The following is a 27,937-nucleotide window of genomic DNA, read 5'->3' as shown; positions in this document are numbered from 1 at the left end:
CAGCAATGAAGACCCAATTTGGCCCAAAATAAATAAATTAATAAAATAAAATAAAATAAAATGGCTTATCAGACAATAGGTTTTTAAAATATATATTAAAAATATTCTAATAGTTGGGTGCCCTTCAGGTATAGTTTGCTTTAGTGATTCATGACACCATCAAAGCCACAGTTTTGTTCTTCTGCAGTTCTCTTGGCTCTGCTGTTTCGCAGAACTTAATTGACTGGCCTGGGTTAATTGCCCATTCTTGAACCCATCACAGTGGTCATAGGCATACTCTAGCTTAGACTCATGAAGGCTCACTCCTAAAGCTGGGGTTGGGGTCCCTGCCACCTAAACAGGTGGGTGCCGCACAAGGAAGAGGACTGGAATTGATATAAGGGTGGCTGACCATAGTGTCTTCTGCACCCTAACTTGTCAAAAACTGCATATCACACGTAAAATTAATAAAATCAGTGTAGGGAAGCATTGTAGGACTTTAAAGCGTTGAGGTGGAAATTGGGACATGTGAAAGCCTTGCTAGTCCGTAAATGCCAGTTCCTTTCTCTTTCCCAACTAAAATCATGACAGGAGAGCCTGAAAAAGTAAAATGTGAACATATGTTAAATTTATATACAAATTTATAACAAACTGATATCTTTCAAAGATGTTGACTCTGAGCACGATGAGATCAGCTATCTATTCTGTAGCTCTCATTGGGAACTACCTGAGTTGGTGACCCCTCCTGTGTTTCCCTAATGCTTCCTGTACAAATTTGTCATTTCATGTATCATGTTTCTTTTTTTAATATATAGTTACAAAAATTTTTTTCTTATGTTGAGAACTGTTAAGATTTACTCTCTTAGCATGGAAGCAACCTAAGTGTCCATCGATGGATGGTTCTTCCAAATACACAATACAGTGTTGTTATAGTCACCATGCTGTGCATTGCATCCCAGGATGTAATCCTGTAACCCTCACTTATTTATTTTATAACTGGAAGTTTGTACTTTTTGACCACCTTCACACATTTTGCCCTCCTCCTATCCCCATCTCTGGCAACCATCAATCACTTCTCCGTATGTATGAGTTTTGTTTTGGTTTGTTTTGTTTTTAGATTCCACATGTACATTAGATCATTCAATATTTGTTTTTCTCTTTCTGACTTATTTCACTTAGCATAATTCCCTCAAGGTCCATCCACGTTGTTGTATATGGCAGGATTTTCTTCTTTTTTATAGGTGAATAATATTGCAGTGTGTGTGCGCGCGTGCGCACACGCGCGCGCACCACATTTTCTTTATCCATTCATCCATCGATGGACACTCAGGTTGCTTCTATGCTTCTGTATTTTGGCTATTGTAAATACTGCTGCAACAAACGTGGGGGTGCATTTATCTTTTTGAGTTTAGTGTTTTCCTTTTCTTTGGATAAATACCCAGAAGTGGGACTGTGGGATCATATGGTAGTTCTATTTTTGAGAAACCTCCATACTATTTTCCATAGTAGCTGCACCAATTTGCATTCCCACCAACAGTGCACGAGGGTTCCCTTTTCTCCACATCCTTGCCAACTCTTATTTTTTGTCTTTTAGCCATTCTAACAGTTGCAACGTGATATCTCATTGTAGTTTTGATTTGCATTTCCCTGATGATTAGTGATATTCAGTACCTTTTCATTTACCTGTTGGCCATCTGTATGTCTTCTCTGGAAAAATGTCAGTTCAGATCCTCTGCCTGTATTGTATTTTATTTAAAAAAATTTTTATTTAGGGATTTCCCTGGTGGCAAAGTGTTTGGGAGTCCACCTGCCAATGCAGGGGACATGGGTTTGATACCTGGTCCAGGAGGATCCCACGTGCTGTGGAGCAGCTGAGCCCGTGCACCACAACTGCTGAGGCCCGTGCTCCTAGAGCCCGTGCTTTGCAACAAGAGAGGCCACTGCACTGAGAAGCCTGCGCACTGCAGCGGGGAGTGGCCCCTGCTCGCCACAACTAGGGAAAGCCTGCCTATAGCAACAGAGACCCCACCCAAGCCAATAAATAAATAAATTTAAAATATTTATTTATTTATTTATTTAGGCTGGGCCGGGTCTTAATTGCAGCATGTAGGCTTCTTAGTTGCAGCATGCACATGGGATCTTGTTCCCCAACCATTGGGAGTACGGAATCTTACCCACTGGACCACCAGGGAAGTCCTGTCTGCCTGTATTTTACTTGAATTTTGTTTGCTTGTTTTGCTATTGAGTTATATGAGTTCTTCATATATTTTGGATAATAACCCTTATCAAATGTATGATTTGTAAGTATTTTCTCCCATTTGGTAGGTTGTCTTTTCATTTTGTTGATGGTCTCCTTTGCTGTGCAGAAGCTATTTAGTTTAATATAGTCCTGCTTTTTTATTTTTGCTTTTCTTACCTTTGCTTTTGGTGTCAAATTCAAAAAATCATCATCAAGGCTGATGTCAAGGAGTTTACCACCTATGTTTTCTTCTGAGGTTTTTATGGTTTGGGGTGTTATGTTCAAGTCTTTAATCCATTTTGAGTTGATTTTTGTGTATAGTGTGAGATAGTAATCCAATTTCATTCTTTTGCATGTGGCTATCCAGTTTTCCCAACACCATTTATTGAAGAGACTGTCCTTTCTCCATTATATATTCTTTGTTCCTTTGTCATAAATTAATTTACCATGTATGTGTGGGTTTATTTCTGGGCTTTCTGTTCTGTTCCACTGATCTGTGTGTGTTTATGCCCATACCATACTGTTTTGATTACTATAGCTTTGTAATATAGTTTGAAATCAGGACACATGATGCCTCCCTTTGTTCTTCTTTCTCAAGATTGCTTTGGCTATTTGGGGTCATTTGTAGTTCCATACTAATTTTGGGATTGTATATTAGTGGGTATGTGAAAAATGCCACTGGAATTTTAGTAGGAATTGCATTGAATCTGTAGATTGCTTTGGATAGTATGGACATTTTAACAATATTACTTCTTCCAATACACAAGGTGGAGCATCTTCCCATTTATTTGTGTCTTTAATTTCTTTCTTCAATGTCATAGTTTTCAGAGTACAGATCTTTCACCTCTTTGGTTAAATTTATTTCTGGGCCTTTTATTCTTTTTGATACAGTTGTAAATGGGAGTGTTTTCTTAATTTCCCTTTCTGATAGTTTGTTATTAGTGTATAGAATTGCAACTGATTTTTTGTGTTTTGATTTTGTATCCTGCAACTTTACTGAATTCATTTATTAGTCCTAACAGTTGTTTTGGTGGAGTCTTTAGGGTTTTCTATATATAGTATCATATCATCTGCAAATAGTGATAGTTTTACTACTTCCTTTTTGATTTGGGTACCTTTTTTTTTCCTGCCTAATTGCTCTGTCTAGGACTTCCAATACTATGTTGAATAAAATTGGCAAGAGTGGGCATCCTTGTCTTGTTCCTGATCTTACAGGAAAAGCCTTCAGCTTTCACCATTGACTGTGATATTAGCTATGGGCTTGTCATATGTGGCCTTTATTATGTTAAGGTTCATTCTCTCTATACACAGTTTTATGAGAGTTTTTATCATAAATGGATATGAAATTTTGTCAGATGCTTTTTCTGCATCTGTTGAGATGATCTTATGATTTTTATCTTTCATTTTGTTAATGTGTTGTATTACATTGATTGATTTGCATTTGTTGAAACATCCTTTCATCCCTGGAATGAATCCCTTTTCATCATAGTGAGTTTTTGTTTTAATGTATTGTTGAATCTGGTTTGCTAATATTTTGTTGAAGATTTTTTTCATTTTTGTTCATCAGGGATTTTGGCCTGTATTTTCTTTTCTTGTCTGGTTTTTTTATTAGGGAAATTCCAGCCTCATAAAATGAGTTTGGAATTGTTCCCTCCCTTCTTATTTTTTTTGGAAGAGTTTGAGAAAGTTTGGTATTAATTCTTTAAATGATTGGTAGAATTCACCAGTGAAGCCATCTGGTCTTTGCCTTTTGTTTGTTAGGTGGTTTTTTGTTTTTTTTTTAATTTAATTTTATTTATTTATTTATTATTTTTTGGGGGGTACACCAAGTTCAATCTGTTAGGTGGTTTTGATGACTGATTCCATCTTTTTACTAGTAATTGATCTGTTCAGATTTTCTGTTCCTTCATGCTTCAGTCTTGGTACAATATATGTTTCTAGGAACTTATCCAATTCTTCTAGGTTGTTCAGTTTGTTGGCATAAAATTGTTCACAATACTCTCTTGTGATCCTTTGTGTTTCTGTGGTATCAGTTGTAACGTCTCCTCGTTCATTTCTAATTTCGGAGTCCTCTTCTTTTCTTGGTGAGTCTAGCTAAAGTTTTGCTTATTTTGTTCAGCTTTTTAAAAAGCCATCTCTTAGTTGCAGTGATCTTTTCTGTTGTCTTTTTAGTCTCCAATTTATTTCTGCTCAGATCTTTGTTATTTCCTTCCTTCTACTAATTTTTCAAATTATTTTTTATTGGAGTATAGTTGTTTTACAACGCTGTGTTAGTTTCTGCTGTGCAGCAAAGTGAATCAGCCATGCATATACATATATCCCCTCTTTTTTGGATTTCCTTCCCATTTAGGTCACCAAGAGCATTGAGTAGAGTTCCCTGTGCTAAACAGTATGTTCTCATTAGTTATCTATTTTATACATAATATCAGTAGTGTATATTTGTCAATCCCAATCTCCCAATTCATCCCCTCCCTTCTCCCTTGGTTTCCATACATTTGTTCTGTACCTTTATGTCTCTATTTCTGCTTTGCAAATAAGATCATCTATACCATTTTTCTAGATTCCACATATATGCATTAATATAGGATATTTGTTTTTCTCTTTCTGACTTACTTCATTCTGTATGACAGTCTCTAGGTCCATCCACATATCTGCAAATGACCCAATTTTGTTCCTTTTTATGGCTGAGTAATATTCTATTGTATATATGTACCACATTTTGTTTATCCATTCCTCTGTTGATGGACATTTAGGTTGCTTCCATGACCAGGCTATTGTAAATAGTGTTGCAATGAACATTGGGGTGCACATGCCTTTTTGAATTACAGTTTTCTCTGGGTATATGCCCAGGATTGGGATTGCTGGGTCATATGGTAGTTCTATTTTTAGGTTTTTTTTTTTTTTTAATAAAAGCTAATTTTCATAAACTTGCTGGAAGGCTATACAAGAAGCTAATAGTGGTTACATCTGTGGAGCTAAAGGAATGAGAGCAGAGAAAGAACATTCCCTTTTCGTTCAACTTGTCCTTGAGTTGTTCTACTATGAACATCTGCTATTTTCATAACATAGTTTTTAATACCCTAAAAAACAAACTAATCAACTGGATTTAGTGCTAAAGGGAATTTATCTTATCCCTCAGGTGGGTTGGGGCAGAAAAGTTGAAACACACTTGTTTATGTCAAAGGAATTCCAAGGTGGATCAACGACTCAACCAGACACAGCTTAACAGAGCCTCGGTTAGGACCCGGGACTTCAATGGGGACCCAAGGTGGGGAGTCCCTTCTAACTTCTCCTTGCTTCAGAGAGAATAAATATTATGTAAAGATAAGTCTCATCATCTTTGAATATTTATAGATCCTTACACTAACATGAAGCCCAGGATAAAATATCATGTGGAGAGGCCCAGATCAGCAAATAACTGCCCAGTCACGTCGCTGTTGCTGAAAACGACTAATTTTAAAGTGTCTTATTATGGGACAAAATAACTGATACAACCTAAACTTTAAAAAAAAGAAAAAAGAAAATATCGTTGCCCCATAACTATCCGGAGGCCATCACTCTATTACAATCCTGCTTTCTGATGTGGTTAAAAAGTTTTCCTTTTAAATATTGAAATGTTAAAAGAAAAAAGAACAACAAGCTAAACTGAGTATTTAATACATTTGTAGGAATAGAAGGAATGTGACAAGGATTAGAATTTTATAATATACATTAGACATTTATGCAAAAGATATTCCATTTTTCAGAGAGGTCTCCCCTATTTCCCTGTCTTTCTATCTTCCTCAAAGCAATAAACAGTGATTACTCCTTTCATAGATAAGCTGCTCCACTGAGTTGGACAGGTGATTACATCTTTATGCTTCAAGTCACTATCATCTCCAAAAACTACCTTTTATTTCACTGCAGTGTCACTGCACTGTTCACGGTAAAATTATACTCCTCAAATTTGAAGAGTGTGAATAGAAGCTAGATGCCTGAGGATTTTTAGGTACTGATTTAGTAACAGTGTCTACTGGCACAAACCTTCTATTTATTCATAGTTTTAAAACTGCAATAAAAGAAATGAAAGCTACTTTAATGAAAAAGGAGCTCAGGAACGAGGTCATTAAATATCTAGCTATAGGGCTTCCTAGGTGGCGCAGTGGTTAAGAATCCGCCTGCCAATACAGAGGTCACGGGTTCGATCCCAGCTCCAGGAAGATCCCACATGCCGCGGAGCAACTAAGCCCGTGTGCCAAAAAAAAAAAAAAAAAAATATCTAGCTATATTTTAAATACAAATACCAGGTTATTTCCTGATTAGTGTCAGGTAAATATCTAAACTATCTAACCCAAATTCTGGTCTCAGGGAAAAAGATCAGAGACAATTACAAAGAAGGTGCTTCATATTATCAGATCCATATTTAAAACAATGAGATCCTTTGGGACAATCACTTTAGTCTTTCTTTTTATCAGAGATTTCTGTTGATCCTCTTGTTGGTAATCCATTTATGTCTGCACCCTTATAGTCTGCTTTGCCTTTGTTTTTATCATTGGATTCTCCTATAGTTTCCTAGGCCACATACGGCTAACAAAGGGGGATATCAGAGGGTATATATATATGGCTGCAGGAACTTTTTGTAGACCCAGAGCAGAACTGGAATGACGATGCGGGGAATGCACACCTGGGCTCCTGAACTGCTGCAACCACCAAGCCCGAGTGGCAACATGCCTGCTTTTGGAGGGAGGGTCGCGGGCTATTTTTAGTTTTTGAAGGAACCTCCATACTGTTCTCCATAGTGGCTGTATCAATTTACATTCCCACCAACAGTGCAAGAGGGTTCCCTTTTCTCCACACCCTCTCCAGCATTTGTTGTTTGTAGATTTTTTGATGATGGCCATTCTGACAGGTGTGAGGTGATACCTCATGGTAGTTTTGATGTGCATTTCTCTAATAGTTAGTGATGATGAGCAGCTTTCCATGTGTTGGTTGGCCATCTGTATGTCTTCTTTGGAGAAATGCCTATTTAGGTTTTCTGCCCATCTTTTGATTGGGTTGTTTGTTTTTTGATATTGAGCTACATGAGCTGTTTGCATTCTTTGGCGATTAATGCTTTGTCAGTTGCTTCGTTTGCAAATATTTTCTCCCATTCTGAGGGTTGTCTTTTCGTCTTGTTTATGATTCTTTCTACTAACTTTGAGGTTAATTCGTCCTTCTTTTTCTAGTTCCTTGAGGTATAAAGTTTGGTTATTTGAGACCTTTCTTTCTCTCTTCCTTCCTTCCCTGTTTCTCTCTCTTCCCACCCCCCCTTTCCCTCTCCCTCCTGCTTTCTTTCTTTCTTTCTTTTCAAAAACTCTTTCTTGTTTCTTAATGTAGACATTTATTGCTGTGAATTTCCTTCTTGGAACTGTTTTGCCACTTCCCATAAGTTTTGGCTTTTACCACTCTTTATATTCTTTGCCTGAAGCCTCTGTTTCCACCCTCCACTGGACATCAGCATCAAAGGGCAGATGATCCATGACCTTCTGGACCTAGCAGGCTCTGTTCTGCCCAATGCAGACGATAACGTTTCCAGTTCCAGCAGCTCCAGTATCTCCAACAGCTCCACCACCAGGTCAGCCTCCTTGCTTATCTGCAGTTCAGCTGGCAGCATGAGGAGACCCATAGAGACTCTGGGAAGGGATGGTGTCTGGGTGTTCCCTCCTGCTTGATCTCCCTTACTGCTCGATCTGCCCCTGCAATCTACCCATGCACCACTGACATGTCAGTGCCCCTAAAAGCATGTTAGATTAATTGCTCCCCTGCTCAGGAATTCCTACAGGGCCTGGGGAATCAGCTTTAATTTCCTCAGACATTTGAGGCCCAGCCTCCTTTTCCCAGGAACCCCTCCCTTTAAATTTCGGTATGTGTGTTTTCCATTCTCATTCATGTCTTTTTTTTTAAGAACTTTTATTGAAATATAATTTACATACAATAAACTGCATATATTTAAAGTGTACAATTTGATATTTTTTTTCTTATTAGTAATGTGTATATGGCAATCCCAATCTCCCAATACATCCCACCTCAACACCCACACCCCCACCCACACCCCCCCTCCCCACTTTCCCCACTTGGTGTCCATATGTTTGTTTTCTACATCTTTGTCTCTATTTCTGCCTTGCAAACTTGTTGATCTGTACCATTTTTCTATATTCCGTATATATGTGTTAATATATGATATTTAATTTTCTCTTTCTGACTTACTTCACTCCGTATGACAGTCTCTGGGTCCATCCATGTCTCTGCAAATGTCCCAATTTTGTTCCTTTTTATGGCTGAGTGATATTCTATTGTATATATGTACCACATCTTTTTTTTTCCCCTGACTTTCCTAGGCTTTTTTTTTTTTAAGAACTTTTATTGAGATACAGTTAACAGACAATAAACTGCATATATTTAGACTGTGCAATTTGGTATCCCAATCTCCCAATTCGTTCCCCCCCAACCCTCCCTGCTTTCCCCACTTGGTGTCCATATGTTTGTTCTCTGCATCTGGGTCTCTATTTCTGCCTTGCAAACCAGTTGATTTGTACCATTTTTCTATATTCTGCATATATGTGTTAATATACGATATTTGTTTTTCTCTTTCTGACTCAGTTCACTCTGTATGACGGTCTCTAGGTCCATCCATGTCTCTACAAATGTCCCGGTTTCATTGCTTTTTACAGCTGAGTAATATTCCATTGTATATATGTACCACATCTTCTTTATGCATTCATCTGTTGATGGACATTTACGTTGCTTCCATGTCCTGGCTATTGTAAATAGTGCTGCAAAGAACATTGGAGTGCATGTGTCTTTTTGAATTATGGTGTTCTCTGGGTATATGCCCAGCAGAGGGATTGCTGGGTCATATGGTAACTCTATTTTTGGTTTTGCAAGGAACCTCTATACTGTTCTCCATAGTGGCTGTATCAATTTACATTCCCACCAGCAGTGCAAGAGTGTTCCCTTTTCTCCACACCCTCTCCAGCATTTACTGTGTGTGGATTTTCTGATGATGCCCATTCTAACCGGTGTGAGGTGATACCTCATTGTAGTTTTGATTTTCATTTCTCTAAGAATTAGTGATGTTGAGCAGCTTTTCATGTGCCTCTTGGCCATCCATATGTCTTCTTTGGAGAAATGTCTGTTTAGGTCTTCTGCCCATTTTTGGATTGGGTTGTTTGTTTTTTTGATATTGAGCTGGATGAACTGTTTATATATTTTGGAGATTAATCCTCTGTCTGTTGGTTCGTTTGCAAATATTTTCTCCCATTCTGAGGGTTGTCTTTTCATCTTGCTTATAGTTTCCTTTGCTGTGCAGAAGCTTTGAAGTTTCATTAGGTCCCATTTATTTATTTTTGCTTTTATTTCCATTATTCTAGGGGGTGGATCAGAAAAGATCTTGCTGTTATTTACGTCGAAGAGTGTTCTTCCTGTGTTTTCCTCTAGGAGTTTTATAGTGTCTGGCCTTACATTTAGGTCTTTAATCCATTTGGAGTTTATTTTTGTGTATGGTGTTACAGAGTATTCTAATTTCATTCTTTTACATGTAGCTGTCCAGTTTTCCCAGCCCCTCTTACTGAAGAGGTTGCCTTTTCTCCATTGTATATCCTTGGCTCCTTTGTCTTAGATTAGTTGACCATAGTTTATCTCTGGGCTTTCTATCCTGTTCCATTGATCTGTATTTCTGTGTTTGTGCCAGTACCATACTGTCTTGATCACTGTAGCCTTGTAGTATAGCCTGAAGTCAGGAAGCCTGATTCCACCAACTCCATCTTTCCTTCTCAAGAGTGCTTTGGCTATTCGGGGTCTTTTGCGTTTCCATACAAATCATAAAATTTCTTGTTCTAGTTGTGTGAAAAATGCTGTAGGTAATTTGATCGGGATTGCATTGAATCTGTAAATTGCTTTGGGTAGTATAGTCATTTTCACCATGTTGATTCTTCCCATCCAAGAACATGGTATGTCCCTCCATCTGTTTGTGTCATGTTTGATTTCTTTGATTAGTGTCTTATAGTTTTCTGAGTACAGGTCTTTTACCTCCTTAGTTAGGTTTATTCCTAGGTATTTGATTCTTTTTGTTGCAATGGTGAATGGGATTGTTTCCTTCATTTCTCTTTCTGAACTTTCATTGGTAGTGTATAGAAATGCAAGAGATTTCTGTGTGTTAATTTTATATCCTGCAACTTTACCAAATTCATTGATTAGCTCAAATGGTTTTCTGGTGGCATCTTTAGGATTTTGTATGTATAATATCATGTCATCTGTGAACAGTGACAGTTTTACTTCTTCTTTTCCAATTTGGATTCCTTTTATTTCTTTTTCTTCTCTGATTGCTGTGGCAAGGACTTCCAAAACTATTGTTGAATGGTGGTGGTGAGAGTGGACATCCTTGTCTTGTTCCTGATCTTAGAGGCAATGCTTTCAGTTTTTCGCCATTGAGAATGATGTTTGCTGTGGGTTTGTCATATATGGCCTTTATTATGTTGAGGTAGGTTGCCCCTATGCCCACCTTCTGAAGAGTTTTTCTCATAAATGGCTGCTGAATTTTGTCAAAAGCTTTTTCTGCATCTGTTGAGATGATCACGTGGATTTTATCCTTCAATTTATTAATATGGTGTATCACATTGATTGATGTGCGTATATTGAAGAATCTTTGCATTCCAGGATAAACCCCACTTGATCATGGTGTGTGATCCTTTTAACACATTGTTGGATTCTGTTGGCTAGTATTTTGTTAAGGATTTTTGCATCTGCATTCATCAGTGATATTGGTCTGTAATTTTCTTTTTTTGTAGTATCTTTGTCTGGTTTTGGTATCAGGGTGATGGTGGCCTCATAAAATTAGTTTGGGAGTGTTCCTTCCTCTGCAATTTTTTGGAAGAGGTTGAGAAAGATGGGTGTTAGCTCTTCTCTAAATGTTTGATAAAATTGACCTGTGAATCCATCTGGTCCTGGACTTTTGTTTGTTGGGAGATTTTTAATCCCAGTTTCAATTTCATTACTTGTGATTGGTCTGTTCATATTTTCTATTTCTTTCTGATTCAGTCTTGGAAGGTTATACCTTTCTAAGAATCTGTCCATTTCTTCCAGGTTTTCCATTTTATTGGCATACAGTTGCTTGTAGTAATCTCTTATGGTGCTTTTTATTTCTGCGGTGTCCATTGTAACTTCTCCTGTTTCCTTTCTGATTTTATTGATTTGAGTCCTCTACCTTTTTCTTGATGAGTCTTGCTAGGGGTTTATCAATTTTATTTATCTTCTCAAAGAACCAGCTTTTAGTTTTATTGATTTTTGCTATTATTTTCTTTGTTTCTGTTTCATTTATTTCTGCTGTTTATAATTTCTCTCCATCTACTAACTTTGGGTTTTGTTTGCTCCTTTCTCAAGTTTCTTTAGGTGTAAGGTTAGATTGTTTATTTGGGATGTTTCTTGTTTCTTGAGGTAGGATTGTATTGCTATAAACTTCCCTCTTAGAACTGCCTTTGCTGCATTCCACAGGTTTTGGATCATTGTGTTTTCATTATCATTTGTCTCTAGGTACTTTTTGCTTTCCTCTTTGATTTCTTCAGTGATCTCTTGGTTATTTAGTAGCGTATTGTGTAGCCTCCACGTGTTTGTGTTTTTAACAGTTTTTTTCCTGTGATTGATTTCTAATCTCATAGTGTTGTGGTCAGAAAAGATGCTTGATACGATTTCAATTTCCTTGAATTTACCAAGGCTTGATTTATGACCCAAAATGTGATCTATCCTGGAGAATGTTCCATGTGCACTTGAGAAGAACGTGTAATCTGCTGTTTTTGGATGTAATGTTCTATAGATATCTATTAAATCAAGCTGAATTGTTGTGTCATTTAAAGCTTGTGTTTCCTTATTAATTTTCTATGTGGATGATCTGTCCATTGGTGTAAGTGGGGTGTTAAAGTCCCCCACTATTATTGTGTTACTGTCGATTTCCTCTTTCATAGTTGTTAGCATTTGCTTTATGTATTGAGATGCTCCTATATTGGATGCATATATATTTATAATTGTTATCTCTTCTTCTTGGATTGATCCCTTGATCTTTATGTAGTGTCCTTTCTTGTCTCTTGTAACATTTTTTATTTTAAAGTCTATTTTATCTGATATGAGTATCGCTACTCCAGCTTTCTTTTGATTTCCATTTGCATGGAATATCTTTTTCCATCCCCTCCCTTTCATTCTGTATGTGTCCCTAGGTCTGAAGTGGGTCTCTTGTAGACAGCATATATATGGGTCTTGTTTTTGTATCCATTCAGCCAGTTTGTGTCTTTTGGTTGGTGCATTTAGCCCATTTACATTCAAGGTGATTATCAATATGTATGTTCCTATTACCATTTTCTTAATTGTTTTGTTTATGTTTTTGTAGGTCCTTTTCTTCTCTTATGTTTCCCACTTAGAGAAGTTCCTTTAGCATTTGTTGTAGGGCTGGTTTGGTGGTGCTGAATTCTCAGCTGTTGCTTGTCTGTAAAACTTTTGATTTCTCCTTTGAATCTGAATGAGATCCTTGCTGGGTAGAGTATTCTTGGTTGTAGGTTCTTCCCTTTCATCACTTGAAGTATATCATGCCACTCCCTTCTGGCTTGCATAGTTTCTGCGGAGAAATCAGCTGTTAACCTTATGGGAGTTCCCTTGTATGTTATTTGTCATTTTTCCCTTGTTGCTTTTAATAATTTGTCTTTCATTTTTGTGAATTTGACTACTATGTGTCTTGGTGTGTTTCTCCTTGGGTTTATCCTGCCTGGGACTCTCTGCACTTCCTGGACTTGGGTGGCTATTTCCTTTCTCATGTTAGGGAAGTTTTCGACTACTATAATCTCTTCCAATATTTTCTTTGGTCCTTTCTCTCTCTCTTCTCCTTCTGGGACCCCTATAATGAGAATGTTGGTGCGTTTAATGTTGTCCCAGAGGTCTCTTAGGCTGTCTTCATTTCTTTGTTTTTTTCTTTATTCTTTTCTGCATCAGTCATTTTCACCATTTTGTCTTCCAGGTCACTTATCCATTCTTCTGCCTCAGTTATTCTGCTATTGGTTCCTTCTAGTGTATTTTTCATTTCAGTTATTGTATCGCTTATCTCTGTTTGTTTGTTCTTTAATACTTCTAGGTCTTTGTTAAACTTTTCTTGCATCTTTTCAATCTTTGCATCCAGTCTTTTTTCAAAGTCCTGAGTCATCTTCACTATCATTATTCTGAATTCTTTTTCTGGAAGCTTGCCTATCTCCATTTTATTTAGTTGTTTTTCTGGGGTTTTGTCTTGTTCCTTCATCTGGTACAAAGCCCTCTAACTTTTCATTTTCTCTATCTTTCTGTGGCTGTGGTTTTCAGTTCCACAGAATGAAATACTGCTGATACTGCTTGATACTGCCATCTGCCCTCTTGTGGAGGAGGCTATCTAAGAGGCTTGTGTGCACTTCCTGATGGGTGGGACTGGTGGTGGGTAGGGCTGGGTGTTGCTTTGGTGGGTGAAGCTCAGTAAAACTTTAATCAGCTTGTCTGCCAATGGGTGGGGCTGCACCCTGTTGGTTGTTTGGCCTGAGGTGACCCAGATCTGGAGCTTACAGGCTCTTTGGCAGGGCTAGTGGAGGACTCTGAGAGGGCTCAAGCCAATGAGCACTTACCAGAACCCCCACTGCCAGTGTCCCCATCCCTGTGGTGAGCCACAGCCACCCCCCACCTCTGCAGGTGATCCTCCAACACCAGCAGGTGCATCTCCTATGGGGTCACTGCTCCTTCCCCCTGGGTCATGGTGTGCACGTTACTTTTTGTGTGCCCTCCAAGAGTGGAGTCTGTTTCCGCCAGTCCTGTGGAAGCCGTACAGTCAAATCTTGCTGGCCTTCAAAGTCTGATTCTCTGGGAATTACTCCTCCCATTGCCAGACCCCCAGGTTGGGAAGCCTGACATGGGGCTCAGAACCCTCACTCCAGTGGGTAGACTTCTGTGGTATAGCTATTCTGCAGTTTGTGAGTTGCCCACCCAGCAGTTATGGGATTTGATTTTATCGTGATTGCACCCCTCCTACCGTCTCACTGTGGCTTCTCCTTTGTCTCTGAATGCGGGGTGTCTTTTTCAGTGAGTTCCAGTGTCTTCCTGTCAATGATTGTTCAGCAGTTAGTTGTGATTCTGGTGCTCTTGCAAGAGGGAGTGAGCACACGTCCTTCTACGCTGCCATTTTGAACCATCTATCTTCATTCATCTTTAGTTACTTTTTCTTTTTTTATAAATTTATTTATTTATTTATTTATTTTATTGGCTGTGTTGGGTCTTTCTTTGCTGTGCATGGGCTTTCTTTTTAGTTGCGGTGAATGGGGGCTACTCTTCCTTGTGGTGCGCGGGCTCCTCATTGCCGTGGCTTCTCTTGTTGCAGAGCACAGGCTCCAGGCACATGGGCTCAATAGTTGTGGCTCATGGGCTCTAAAGCGCAGGCTCAGTAGCTGTGGCTCACGGGCTTAGTTGCTCCGTGGCATGTGGGATCTTCCTGGAGCGGGGATCGAACCCATGTCCCCTACATTGACAGGCGGATTCTCAACCACTGCGCCACCTAGGAAGCCCCATCTTTAGTTACTTTTTAATTTCTCTTTTGATTTCTTCTTTGACCTAGTGGTTGTTCAGTAGCATGTTGTTTAATCTCCACATATTTGTGAATTTTCCAGATTTCTTCTTGCAGTTGATTTCTGGTTTCATACAATTATGTGGGAAAAGGTGCCTAATTGGACTTCAGTCTTCTTAAATTTATTAAGATTTGTTTTATGCCTAACATTTGATCTGTCCTGGAGAATTTTCCACGTGTGCTTGAAAGGAATGTGTATTTTGTTGCTTTTGGGTAGAATATTCTATATATGTCTGTTAAGTTCATCTGGTGTAATGTGTCACTTAAGGCCAATGTTTCTGTATTGATTTTCAGTCTGGATGATGAAGTGGGGTATTAACGTCTCCTACTATTATTAGATTGCTGTCTATTTCTCCCTTTAAGTCTGTCACATATTTAAGTGCATGTGTTTCTTATCATTACCTGTGTATACAGCTTAGAGATTGGGCTGTGAAGCTCTGAGGGCTGGCCCTGTGTCTTTCCCAGCTCTGTGTCCCCAGTCACCAGGCATAGTTCTGGGTATGGGGGAGGTTCTTGGTTATGTTTGATGAGTGAATACATTCTATGTACCAGTCAAAGGGCTATGAGTGGTACTGAGCAGTAGCTACATCTGGTGGTAAAATTCTTTGTGAGACTCTTTTCAGCTCCCTGATCTGAGTTGTTTGGCAAGATAGGGTGAAAAAGAGACAGTGAGGGAGGTGGACAGATTGATCAACCCTGGCTCTTCAGGTCTTAGCTTTTCAGGTTCAGGAACTAAATTTTGTCACTTCATTCAGCATGGGTAGACTATTGGGGACTGACCCACACTGCCCAAACCCACAGAAACAAATTGTGGATTGGAGTATTTATTTACAAAAGTTAGCCCTCCCAGGGATCTTATACCCCATCACATACAGGACCCTTATTGTAATTATTCTTACCTAACACACTATCTCAAAACATAGTGGCTTAAAATAACATTTTGTTATACTCCTGATTTTATGGGTCAGGGATTTGGGCAGTGCACATCAGAAATGGCTTATCTCTGCTTCACAGTGGGGTTGGGCTTTAATTTGAATGGCTGAAGATGGCTGGGATGGCTCGAGTGGGGCCGTGTGTTTGGGCCTCAGGTCTGGTTTTTGGCTGGCTTCCTTAGCTTTTTTCCAGGTCACATCTGCTGGGGCTGGAATTTCCAAGATGGCTTCTTCAATTGCATGTTAGGTGCCTGGGCTGGTTTGGCCAGCATGGCTGAGTATCTCTCTCTCCACATGGCTAGCCTAGGCTTCCTCACAGCATGGGGGTCTCTGCATAGTCACACCTCTTACATGGTGCTGATTTCCCCCAGAGTGAATATCCCAAGAGACAGAAAGTGGAAGTTGCCGGTTTCTTAAGGCCTGGGTCTGAAAACTGGCATAGCATCATCTCTGCTGTATTCTACCCATTAAAGCAGTTACAGAGCCTACCCAGAGTCTAGAGAAGATACAGATCTGACCTCTTATTGGGAAAGATGTCAAACAATATGTGACCCTTTTTAATATACCTAACCTCTTCCTCAAATCCAGGTACCTAGGGAGAGAATTTAGTAACTACATTAGTGGACTGCTTGGTTGTGGAGGGACCCCAGAACTAAAGCAGTAGAACTGTATGGAAAAAAAATTCAACTAGGCCTTGGAGAAACCTGGTTGAATGTGCCTCTTTGGTGCCTGTCCATTAAATTAAGTATCTCTCTCTTCAGAGATAAGTGCTGTCTATTTTTGGTGTTTGGCTCCTTCTGGGTTTTGTAATGGCCACTCCCATCCTGTTAACACATTCTTTCTTCAGTTTGGCTAATACCTTTGATTAGATGGATTTTCTTTCCCAGTACTCATGTTACCATCAAGCCTTCCAGAGATTATCCTCCAGTTACCTTGACTTGGCTTGAGTGTTTTTCGGTCTCATCTGGCAGACATTTACAGATTGTCCTTGAGACTCTGGAGGAATTGAATATATCACTTTAAAGCCTCAGGGATAGGAAATTTGAAACCAGGTATTAAGTTATAAAGTGTGAGGCATAACAACTTAGCAAATGCACTGCCAGAATTTCTATCTTACAGATAAAATTTGCTGTCAAAGAAATATTCCAGACTATTCAAGATAGCAATATTTCTGACTGGGAAATGTTAGAATGACTTACATGTCCCAGTAGGGAACTAATTAAATTAATTATAGTACATTCATACAATGGAATTTTATGCAACCATTAACAATAATAGGGGCATATCTATGTTTATTAACATGAATTGCTTGCTAAGAGATGGGAAGAAAGTAAAGTGCAAAACTATACAATATACCATCATTTGTGGATAAAAAGTGTGCGTGATATATATTATATATATGTATATGTGCACAAAATATCCCTGGGAGGACACACAAGAGATTGGTAATGATGGTAGCCTCTCTGTGTAGGGGTCTTGGAGTCTGGAGATGAGAGTTAGGAAGATTTACTTTTTATTGCAGGACTGCTGTGGATCTCCACCAGAATTTCCTCTGGCTTCATCCTTCAGGCATAGCTCACCATCTTTTGGGTGTTTTTGTACCTTTTGTACTGTTTGCATTTTAACAGTGTGTATATATATATATTACCTTTTACAATTTTCAAAAACAGCAACAGAAGAATGGAGAGCAAGAGATAAAAGGATGGCTGACCTAGTGCTTCTTGGTCCAGCATAATATTTTGAGGTCTTCTGATGGCGCTTCCTCTTGTACCACTGTTTGGCTCTGGGTCCTTACTTTTGATGTCCACTTCTGTGTCTGCGTCCTCTTTTTAGCTCAGTGTCCATTGCTGGTCATCTGCTCCTTGGTCTTGGAATACTCTCATTGTTCTACTCCAGATCAGCCTAGCTTGCAGGCAAAAGTGTGCACAGCATACTGAGGTTTGCCTCTGGGTGTGTGAGGGGTGGGAGTTGGGGGCTGGAAATTGCTTCTGTTTTCCTAACAACCTTTCTGAGGGCGTCCCAGGCAATGCCTTTTCTTGGATCACCCTTAGATCTACTCTTAGCCTATTGTTTCTCTATAGTACAAAATCAGAGGGAAATTCTTACCATCCACCTATCCCGTACATATCTTTGTAACCTTATGACAGTGCTCTGTCTTGCATAAAAGCAGACTTTTTTATGATTATTGAAGTAATGGCGGCACACATGCACAAAAATTTTTTTGCAGCTTTGTTGTAAAATCAAAAATTCAGAAACATGTTAAATGCCCATTGGCAGGATAAATAGATCGTGATACGTTCACACAATGGAACACTGTGCAGTAGTCACATGAATACACAAGCTTTTTATATATCATATAGAACTCAGCAGGGGGGGGATAAATTAGGAGTTTGGGATTAAGATGCACACTACTATATATAAAATAAACAGCAAGGACCTACTGTATAGCACAGGGAACTATATTCAATATCTTGTAATAACCTATAATGGAAAAGAATGTGAAAAAGAATATATATATATATATATATATATATATATATGAAACTGAATCACGTTGCTGTACACCAGAAATTAACACAATGTTGTAGATTAACTATACTTCAATTAAAAAAAAAATAGAACTCAGAACCAAGGTTGAGTATAGAATGATATGTACCATAGAATACTATTTCTATGAATTGAAAACCACACAAAAATAATATGGGCTATCATTGTGTGTGTTTGTGTATATATTATATAGTAAAATTATATAAATATTGACAGAAAGAGCACATTTCAAATTCAAGATAGTGATTGCTCTTGGGAGGGAGGGCAAAGGGAAAGATAAGAAGAGGACTTATTTGAAGCGAATATGACAAATATTAACAGTTCTTAATTCTAGAGGGAGGGTACCTGGGTGTTTGTAATGTTATTTTGTTTAATTATCCACATTAAAATATTCATAATGAAAAATACAAGTAATCCTGCTCAGCATGAGTCCAGATGGTACCGCTGGCTTGGTCTGATCTTGGAAAAGAGCATTCAAGGCAAGTTTCAGAGCAAGGAGAACCCGGGAATGCTGTTAATTATTTAGCACCTCTGTCACTCGGAAATGTGAATTCCTCTTGTGTGAGGGGGTTGGGGCTAAACGTTTGATGACACTTGGACAGCACTGAGTCATGGCTGTCCCAGCTGGACTCCTCTTCACCTTTGACCCCGAATGATGCCTTCTTTCTGGCATCTGTCAGTGTAGGTGAAAGAGAGTGGCCTGTGCCTGAAGCTATATCTCTCCTTGTGTTTGTCCACCTGATGGCTGCCAGCTTTTTGGGCCAGGTTTGTCAACCCTGGCAAAACAGTACTTGGTGTTTGTGAGTTCAGTGTTGTTCTCAGGACTGTTTACTTGCCGTTTTAGTGTTATTTTTCTGTGCTGAGAGCCTCGGTAAGGAACCCACTATTAGTAAATCAAATAGGCCAATAAGTAGGAGAATAGAACATCACAATGCAGTGTCAATTTATTTTTGAGGGGAGATTTTAGGTGATTTTAATTTTTTTCTTGTAACAGCTTTATTGAGATATAATCACATACCATACAACTCACCTATTGAACAATTAAGTGGCTTTTAGTATATTCAAGGAGTTGTGCAACCATCACCACATCAATTTTAGAATATTTTCATCACTCTGGAAAGAAACCTTATACTCTTTGGCAGGAACTCCCTGCCCCACCCCACCCCCCACCCCCATCAGTCCCTGGCAACCACTAATCTACTTTCTGTCTCTATGAATTTGCCTGTTAGGGATATTTCATATAAATGGAGTCATTCAATATGTAATCTGTTGTGAAAGGCTTCTTTTACTTAGTATGCTGCTTTCAAGGTTCATCCATATTGTACGTGTGTCAGTACTTTATGCCTTTCTAATGGCTGAATAATATTCGATCGTAGGGATACACCCACTTTGTTCTTCCATCCATCTGTTGATCATATTTGCATTGTTCCCATTTTCTTGGTTCAGTATTATCTTTTGCATTTTCAAGGTCGACACAGTTGTCAAAGTTGGCCATTAGTTGGGCATTAGTTAAAGTGGTGAAAACAGATTTTATTCAGGAACTACTGACAGTAGGGGAAAGCGATGACTCCTTTCCGGTTTGTACAGAGGTGACTGGCATTTTAAAGGGAGAGTGAGGGAGAGGGGAGTGGGATGGTAGGGGCTTGAACAGAGTCAGGGAAGTGAAAAATTACAAAAAGCAGGGATGGGGGGAGATGTGAAACTCACTTGGGTTTGCTAACTGGTGCTTATCTTATTGAAGTTAGGCTCCTACCCTCCCATGGAGACTGGGCGATAGGGCCCCTGTCTTCAGATGCTGGCTGGAACAAACAGGACATTCTTTGGCAGCCTTGAGTTTTCTCAGGCAGGCACTTTAAGGAGGGCTTCTTCCTCGGGATGAAGGTCATCCTAGGATATGACTTTGAGCTGTTAGAAACTGTATTAATGTATTCAAGTCTTTAAAGGCCAACGTTGGGACTTAGTTGAGAAGAGGGCTGAGAGGAGCCTGACTAGAACTTAGTTAAGGAGAAAAATCTTTATCATAACCTAAAGCTGGGTTTGCTAAATTTGTTTAAGTCCCCAACCCTTTGAAAATCTGAAGCTATGGCCTTCTCTACAGAAAACGTATGAGTTTCTGCACAGCATGTGGCATAGGATTTCAGCTCTCCCACCCCTCCACCCCCAGCCTGTCTGCACACCTAGGTCACCACCCCTTGCCCTGGAGGTGGATTAGTGTGTTCTAGGCACTATACCTAGAATTTGGGTACTGGTTGCCAGAAGCTGCCTTTGGTTATCGACCTTAACATGTAGGCTAGCCACAGTGCACCTTTGGAATCAACTAGTAGTTGTTTAACTGATGAGAAGGGAACGTCAAGCTCACACAAGACAAAGCAAGGCTGAGGGTTGACTGATTCAATCAGGAAAGCTACAACAAGCCACTTTTAGAGTTAAACATTTTATTGCTTACATAGCAAAAGGATGGGAAAGGCAAAGGTACCAGCTCCCCTGGATGCTGTCCCACACCCTCCAAGGACCACCCTGAAACTCTTCCAGTCGGATGACTGCGTTGCGAGTTGCAGGGTACCGGGTTGCTAAGGAGACCCTCCTAGACAGTAGCTAAGAGTTTTATATTCCACAGCTCTTTTCTGTGTGGGGGTGGGCAGAAAGCCCATATTTCTTCAGAACCCGGGAAGTGATAAGAAACTATCTCCTGACAGCCTCACAGATGAGCGAGGGAGGTGAGTGGGGATGGCCTCGGAGCAGCTCCTTGTAAGGAGGCGTGCAGGCCCTCCAGCCTCTCATGTTCCAGGAGGGTCACAAAGTCTTCTGCCCAAATGCACAAGTTTTGAGCTCTTGAGTGTGGCTTCCCTGGTTTCTCAAGTCTTTGAGTGTGTGGATATGCGTGCAAGGTTGCCCCGCAGCTCCAACCCCGACCTTTCAAGGATCCAAATAAGAATTCTCAGGGGCAGAGATCACCTCATCAGATAGACGTTCTAATTTTACTACAGGAGCTCATACCAAATGGGTTCTGTTTGTCTTAGGCAACATCAGACGGGAGTCACCACAGTTATGATTCTCTGTAGTTTGACTAGGCGTATTTGGAGTGTAGACGGCACCCAGGCTCCCCGTTCGGAGGGGAGCTAGAGGAGTCAGCAAGCACACCTACCCCACCTCAGCCAGCTGCGCAAGTCCTGGGCCATGTGATTGTCGACTGCCACCCACGCTGAAGAGTTTAGTACCACCCGTGACCGATGAACAAACAAGAGAGGCCAGCAGTGACGGGATGAGGCAAAAGAGACTGAATCAGTGTCCAGGAAGTTAATCTCGCTCTGTCATCTTTCGTGGAGACTGGTCCTTTCAGAGGTCAACAGATCTTGGGACATTTCTGAGAGTTTTTAGATTCAGATTCTCTTCTGCCAGTGTTGAGGGTGATGGCAGCAGTCTGAGTTAAACTGGTGAGATGTCTGTAGACCAGAGTTGAAAGAGAGAGATTAATAGTCCCTCCCTCCACCCCCAGCCTCCCAGGGTTGATCTCGGATGTCCCACAAGCAGGGGTGTTCCTCTCATTTCCACAGCCACATGACCAGTGTGACTAATCCCTGCAGCAATCACTCTGTTCTTTGTCGCAATCTTCCCTGTGTCTTACCCTCACGTGATCCCTGGTTTCTCCCGAGCTGCCTCAGTTGTTGCTTTCTTATGTACCTTGTTCCATTCTAGATCAGCTCCCACCTCCTGACATGTGAGCCACATCAAGACCACCTTAGGAGCTGTCACCTCTTATCATGGTCATTAGCATCAATACCGCTGATGGCACAAGAGTGGCGAGCATGGCTGGTGGCAGAAGAAGCACCAAGTTAGAATGGTTCACTCCCTGACTCTTCCTGCTATTTGCAAATTCCAGTGGCCTGGTTTCCCAGGGAGTAGGTGTGGGAAGGATAGTGGTAGAATGAGAAGAGGGAATTATATGGTTTGGGTCTCATGTAGCCTATCAGGACCTCTTTCCACCTTCCCCATCTCATAATGAAAAATTGCTTAAATGGGAGTTACCCTTCTAGTGAATTGCCACATTTATAGTTCAAACTGACTTTCTTAAGTGTGTGATCCAGTGGGAGCTGAGCCTTGGTTGTCCAGTTATCATTTTCAGTTTCTCCTTTAAGCATCCATTCCCTCTTTCAATGGCACCTGCTGCCGGGGGATGGTATGAGGCATGAAAGGTCCAGTGAATACCCCAAGTAGCTGCCCACGGCTAGACACTTTTTACTACAGAGGTGGTGCCACTGTCTGACTCGATGCTGTTGGGAATGCAAATATGTAGTACAGTGCACCTGAGAGCCTTTGAATAGCGTGTCCACTTCACCCCCATCTGCTGTGTGGATGCAGATGGCAGTGCCACACCTTGAAAGGTGTCTACTGCAGTCAATTCCCAATGCTACCCTTAAGAGGCTGGCAGGGGACCTATACAGTCTATTTTCCAGGCCAGACCAGGTCCAGAACCTCTCTGCTATGTGCGCCAAAGTTTCCTTTACCACTGGACTGTGTAGCTGGCAGTCTGGGTATATCTGCCAGGCTTTCTTGGCTTCATGTGCTCAAGTCACTTGTTGTGGGGCTTAGTCTTGAATTAGTCTTGATAGTTTAACATGCCTTGTGCAATGGTCTTTTAATGTGGCTGTGGCCCTTACATGGGCATCACAGATCTTATCAGTTTGCTGATTCCATTGATATTTATCCAAGACCTTTTCCATAGACATCACCTGGGTCACAAACAGGGAGTGTGGATCTTGTGTGATCTGCTGCCGTGATGTTATCAGCAAAAAGGCTGAGACGTGACCATCCAGGCATCCTGCTGCCAGGCACCAGCCCACACTGCCATGAATCTGTGAAAATGCAACAGGGTATATCTTGGGAGGTCTTTTCCAGGGCAAGTACCATAGCTCACAACTCTGCCCAATGAGCAGAGTTCTCTTTTCCATGAATAGTTTTTTGTTTTGGTTTGGTTTTGGTTTTGGTTTTGGCCTTTTGGCCATACGGTGCAGCGTACAGGATCATAGTTCCCGACCAGGGATTGAACCCATGGCCCCTGCATTGGGAGTGTGGAGTCTTAACCAGTGGACTGCCAGGGAAGTCCTTTCCATGCATAGTTTTAAACATTTTTCTTTGGGTTGCACAGCAGCAGCAGACCAGTACACCCTGCAGCCCTCAACTTAGCTGATCCATCCATGAACCAGGCCTGGTCATTGTCAAGAACTTCAGTTTATTGAAACCCACAAGAAACCCAAGGTTTTAGTGTCTACCCAGCATCTGAATCAACACATCTGGAGAGTGACTAACCACTTAATGCTAAGTTTGCTTCTCTCCTGGATATAGTTGCGTTTTCTGGTTTTTGATTTTTGGGTTTGTTTTTTTTTTTTTTTTTTTTTGCCTCCCTGCATGGTTTGATGGGTTGCAGGATCTTAGTTCCCCAGTCAGGACTGAACCTGGGCCACAGTAGTGAAAGTGTCAAGTCCTAACCTCTGGACCGCCAGGGAATTCCCCTCATCTTCTCATTTCTGACCCATCTCATGAAAAGCACATCAGGGTACAGCCACACTTTGCTTTGTCAGCCTCTCAGTGTCCACCAGAACTCAAAAACAAGCTGGGAAGTATCTCTCAAATGGGGTGTTCTGGGTGGTGATGTCAGGCAAGCGCCATGTCCAAAGCCCTAGAGAGCCAGTGCCCGGTGGCCACATAATTTTGCCAGAGGCTCCAGTCTGCATAACTGTTAGTCACTGACACAGGCCGTATAGATGACTCATCATGTTCATATGACATTCTCCCTGTATGCAAGTGCGTCTGAGTCCAAATTTCCCCTTTTTATGGGGAACCCAGTCATACTGGATTCAGGCCCACCCTAATGACCTCATTTTAACTGGATTACTTCTGTAAAGACCTCATCTTAAAATAAGGTCACATTCGGAGGTGCTAGGCGTTAGGACTTCAACAGATAAATTTGCGGGTGGGACCCTGTTCAACCTATGGCACCTCTTAGTCTCAAGGGCATTTATCTCGGTCCGTGTGTAGGCTTCCATTTGGGAAAATTGATTGCCTAGGAGTAAATAATTTTCCAGCATCTTATCTTTGGGGTGCAAGAGAAGATTTAACTGTCTCTCAAAGATTGATGGGACCCACTGAACAAACTGCTCTGCCTAACCCTGAGTGACTGTTTCATCATCTGGGAACTCATGATTTCCACTATAAATCCAGGCCTGAGTTACAGTGGCTCTACTGGAAGTTACAGTTTCCCCTCTTGTCATCCATGGGTGCTTGTGAGATGATGGTTTCGTGTGGATGTAAAGACCCACTACTGCCACAAGCCCTGGTTAGTCTTTACCTGTTCTTCTTCCACGCTCATGTCATCAGTAAGGTGTTCATGGCCAGGGTGGCTAGGATCATAGGGTCAGTCATTAGGTAATGAATTGATTTCCACTCCTTCTCAACCAGCAGAACTGGTGTGACTTTTGCATCTGCTACTGGTGCAACCAAACTTCTGGAGTCTCATTAGACTTTTAGCCAAATCTATCTCTAGTTTCCCCTTTCCCGCTCCTTGTAAGAAGGGACCTCCGTCTGTCTCTGAGGAACTGACTGCCCTTAATGACTAGGGAGTGTTTTATCTATGGTTACAGCCACCTGGCCTAGCCAAGCAGTTTCGCTTTCCTGGTGATACAGAAGAGAAAGGAGCAACCACGGAACGTTTTTTAAACACTGTATGGGGCCCTTTCCCCTTTTACTCTAAACACCATCACAACTCATTAGGGCTTTCAGGAACAATGGTCAAGGACCCTTGTCCCCTTGTCACTAAACACACCAGCAACCAGGTCCTGCCACTGCCGGCTGAGATCCTATTCCATACTGTGTGAATTGGCCTGCTGGGGTCTCACTGTCTTTTTTCTAAAAGGATGTTATGACTTTATCAACTTCGGGCAGGAGAAGGTTCAAAACCCCACGTAGTCAACCTGTCAGGAGCAGTGGGGCAGCACCCCTGAAACGTGGGTCCTTTTGCAGGTGCAATGTTTATATCAGGAGCATACTGTTTTTTAGTTGGTAAAAGAGAGCAGTTTTTCTTTGACTGCCAGACAAGATTCTGTGTTGTCACTCCACCAACACTATTTCCAGAAACCACTAAGACCAGCTGACTCCAAACCTTGTTGGGGCTTCGCAGTCACTCCTGCTGAGACCTTTAACTTGCTAATCGAAACTTCTTTACACATTTAAAACTTTGGATGTCAGAGGAAGTTTCCTAACATTTTGGGAACCCACACAATTAAACATTTCAATGCTGGTTTCACATTTCTTGCCACAGCAGGTAGGAGGAATGGCCTCAGGCTTTTCACACGCAGAATCACTTTCCCTTTTGTTCTCTCTTCACAGTATTTCCCCCCTCAAACTATTAGTTGCTTTTTACAGAAGCCCAGACCAAGGAGTTTAACACAGGCCCTTCAGGAATTCCGCAGTGGCTGGAAGCTCAGGGGATCTATGGGTGGGGGAGGGGGAGGGGCAGCGCAGGCAGGCAATCCCACCCCCACTGGAAAGCACAGTTTTGCACTTACTTTCAGTTTTCAGTGGCCAGTTATTGACAGAATAGATAGGACTGTGGGAAGACCCCTTACTCCTCTGCAGGGCCGGTCTTCTGTCTCCTAACCTGGCCACACAATCCCCTAGTGGGAGGCCCTTCCCCTGCCACCCTTCTCCACCCCTCACTCAAGAAAGGACAGCCTGAAACAAAAGAGGCCAATGACTGAAAGGACAGCCTGAAACAAAAGAGGCCAGTGACTGTGATGCTGAGTTGCCAGGTACCAGGTTGTTGAGGAGCCCCTTCTAGGGTGCAGGGAAGAGGTTTTATATTCTGCAGCTCTTTTCTAAGGAGGGGTGGACAGAACGGCCACACGGGTCAGAACCCAGAGGCGATGGAACACTGTCTCAGGCAGGACGCAGGGACTTATGCCCATCAGGGGACTTAGGGAGGGAGGTAGCCCGGTGGCAGATCTGAGTAGGCCTCTAGTCCTGTGCCGAGGGGATCAAAGGGCGTTCAGCCTTGAAGACTCAGGGGAGGCTGGTGGACGAAAAATGTCGCCTGCCATATCAGTAGACACAGGATGTTGTGGTCATCAAGCCATCTGCCACTGGAGCTGCGAGGGGATTCAGGATGGAAAAGAACAGAATACTGGCCCTAGATAGCTAAGGTGCATATCAAACCAGACTCTGCATACATAGAAAAGCACTAAAGTCATTAACTTAAGATGTCTGGTTTTCATTAATTAACAGTAATCTTTTGATGTTCTGACTACCTGGTTTTTGTTGCAAAAACTGCTGTATATCCTGGCTCCCCCTTACCTCTTCAGAGCAGTCCTTCAGAGCTATCTGAGAGGCTGCCTCCCGGGCTTAAGTCCTCAGAAAGTTCACCAAATAAAACATAATTCTCAACTTTTAGATTGTGCTTTTTTTTTTTTTTTCAATTGACACTGGGCTCAAGCCTTTGTGTCTATGGATACACGCAAGGTCGGGAGGGTGTAACCGCCAAGCTGTTATCCAACAGAGTGACAGAACCCCTTGTGCTGGGGCTGGAACTAGGAAAAAATCTCCTGCCAGGTAGTCCCTGAGCCCTCAGCCGAAACCGCCAGCTGTGGATGACTGACTTGAGGTAAAAACCCATGACAGAGATCAACTCGATGATGGGTGATGCCTTAGAGGGCCAGGACAGGGAGAGTAGTGGGGGGGGGGGGGGGAGTCGCGGGAGGGAGGGGATATGGGGATATATGTATAAATACAGCTGATTCACTTTGGTGTACCTCAAAAGCTGGTACAAGAGTGTAAAACAATTATATTCCAATAAAGAGCTTAAAAAAAAACAAAAACAAAACCCATGACAACCCATCACGAGACATTTTTTTTTCCTGTAAAAATGACACTTATTCTAAAAAAAATCACAGAAATATGAGTTGTGTGCTAATTTTTTGTGATTACATAACACATTTAAGAGACAAAGTCATTTCGACTTCGTTGAAATAATTTGCAGAAGTAATATGTGTTTATTTGGAGAAATCAGAAAATATAAAGACACAAAAAGAAGAAAATCCAAATTTTCCACAATCCCAACTCTCTGTACATGTTACAGTGCCTCGCACACATAGATGTTAATAAGTACTGGTGAAATGAATACCTAAGTACACACTTGGTCTTGGGGGTAAGTAAGCCTCATCCCTGCTTGCTTGTCCTTGGTGAATAGGCTTCCACACTTTCCCCATGTGTCATCCACGTATGTATTTTTAAAATGCTAAAATGAAAGCATGCCATATACTCTTTTATAATCTGCCTTTTACTAAAAGATGAATATGGATATCTTTCTACATCAACAGTCACTTCAGTAACAGTTTTTAATGGCCAAATAGTGTTCCATTGTATGGCTACACCAGAATGTACTGAAGCTTAATGTTTATACGTTTAGACTTTTTTATGTATGAAGATTTGACAAATATATCTATCACTAAATGTCATGTGCATCCTGAATTACTTCCTTAAAATAAATCTCTTAAAATGGAATTTTTGCGGTAAAAGATTTTGTTCGGGCCTTTGATATGTATTGGTTGCCAAATTCTC

At 41.0% G+C, this 27,937-nt stretch overlaps 1 protein-coding gene and 1 pseudogene across 1 annotated transcript in view; one reads left to right on the top strand and one right to left on the bottom strand.

The window, feature by feature from the left end:
* LOC130859515 (sterol 26-hydroxylase, mitochondrial) overlaps nt 1-27,937 on the top strand; it is a 46,200-nt gene that overhangs the window by 3,862 nt on the left and 14,401 nt on the right. The window lies entirely within an intron of this gene.
* On the bottom strand, nt 6,653-6,990 carry LOC130859516 (UPF0729 protein C18orf32 homolog; annotated as a pseudogene).

The sequence above is a fragment of the Hippopotamus amphibius genome, chromosome 8, assembly GCF_030028045.1.
Source record: "Hippopotamus amphibius kiboko isolate mHipAmp2 chromosome 8, mHipAmp2.hap2, whole genome shotgun sequence".
Taxonomy (NCBI): domain Eukaryota; kingdom Metazoa; phylum Chordata; class Mammalia; order Artiodactyla; family Hippopotamidae; genus Hippopotamus; species Hippopotamus amphibius.
The sequence above is the reverse complement of the archived record's forward strand: the minus strand, read 5'-3'. Positions and strand labels throughout refer to the sequence as shown.